The sequence below is a fragment of the Octodon degus genome, unplaced genomic scaffold (genome assembly GCF_000260255.1).
Source record: "Octodon degus isolate 3935 unplaced genomic scaffold, OctDeg1.0 scaffold00116, whole genome shotgun sequence".
Classification (NCBI taxonomy): domain Eukaryota; kingdom Metazoa; phylum Chordata; class Mammalia; order Rodentia; family Octodontidae; genus Octodon; species Octodon degus.
The window spans coordinates 5852907-5854117 of NW_004524692.1; the positions used below are offsets into that span (position 1 = coordinate 5852907).

At 44.8% G+C, this 1211-nt stretch overlaps 1 pseudogene across 1 annotated transcript; it reads right to left on the reverse strand.

The window, feature by feature from the left end:
* Positions 1 to 6: 6 nt before the first annotated feature.
* LOC101589328 lies at positions 7 to 607 on the reverse strand (annotated as a pseudogene). Its single transcript, XR_192726.2, has one exon. The product of XR_192726.2 is annotated as a 14-3-3 protein epsilon pseudogene (transcript).
* Positions 608 to 1211: the final 604 nt, after the last annotated feature.

Genomic DNA, 1211 nt, shown 5'->3' on the forward strand with positions numbered 1-1211 from the left:
AATTAAGAATTTCATAGTAGAATACAGAAAAGTTGAGAGCAAGACCTAAACTAATAGGATGCGTTGGTGAAGTTCTGTCATTGCAATATCACTAGCAGCTTTATAAGCCACTAGGCTGTTCTCTGCAGCCTCCTTCCTATCATTTCCTGTGGCAAATTCAGCCAGATACCTGTGGTAGTCCCCTTTCATTTTATAATAGAAAACCTTGGACTCGCCAGTGTTAGCTGCTGGAATGAGGTGTTTGTCCAGTACATCCAGAATGTCACAACAGATTAACTTTAGCTCAGTCTCAACCATTTGCCGATATTCTAGAATCATTTTTAGTTTGTCTTCTCCTCCCTTGTTTTCTTCTTTCTGTTCAATGCTGCTAATTATTCTCCAGGAGGCTCTTCTAGCTCCAATCACATTTTTATATGCAACAGATAGGAGGTTTCTTTCTTCAACTGTCAGCTCCACATCCATTCCTGCTACTTTCTTCATTGATTCAACCATTTCGTCATATCGCTCAGCCTGCTCGGCCAGCTTCGCCTGGTACACCAGATCCTCCCGATCATCCATAGCGGCAGCGGCTCCGGCAGGGTCTGCGCGACGGATGGAAGCGGATAACGTCTCCCCAAATTATTTTAAAGGCACAATTTTTTTTTTCATGTTTACTAGTGGTAGAAAAGTGGGAAAGGAAGTTTGATATTTATGTAAGATAATTAATTTTTCTAACATGTTCCTTGTAAGATAATCATGACTTTTTCATTTGCTTTTAGCAATGTAAGTAGCCTGTCATGTGTTTAGTGATTGTTAAGAGGTTCTAGCATCTAGCTCTCTTTTCAGGTGTCTGAAACAAAATAGAAAACTCAAAGTTAAACACATGCACTTTTTGTGTCTTCAGATTTCTTGGATCCAGACTCCACTTGCAGGAAGATGGAGGAGTGGTGAGCAGCAGAGAAAGACCTCTCTGAGAAGCGCTGTCCAGACACTGAGGCACAGCAACGTGAGGAAGACCAGGAGGAGGGAAGTGGGCCCCCAGGACCAGGAAACACCTGAAGTGAGAACTGAAACCCACGGGCAGAGCGAAGACAGAAATTCCAGTGAAGAAGGAGGCGGCAGGCAGAGGCTGCCCCTGAGGTGGGAATCACTGTGTGGAAGGTGTGGGGCAGACCCTGACACGCACGCTGCCTGCTGGCAATACCGGGTCCTCCAAGGAGAGATGCAGCAGT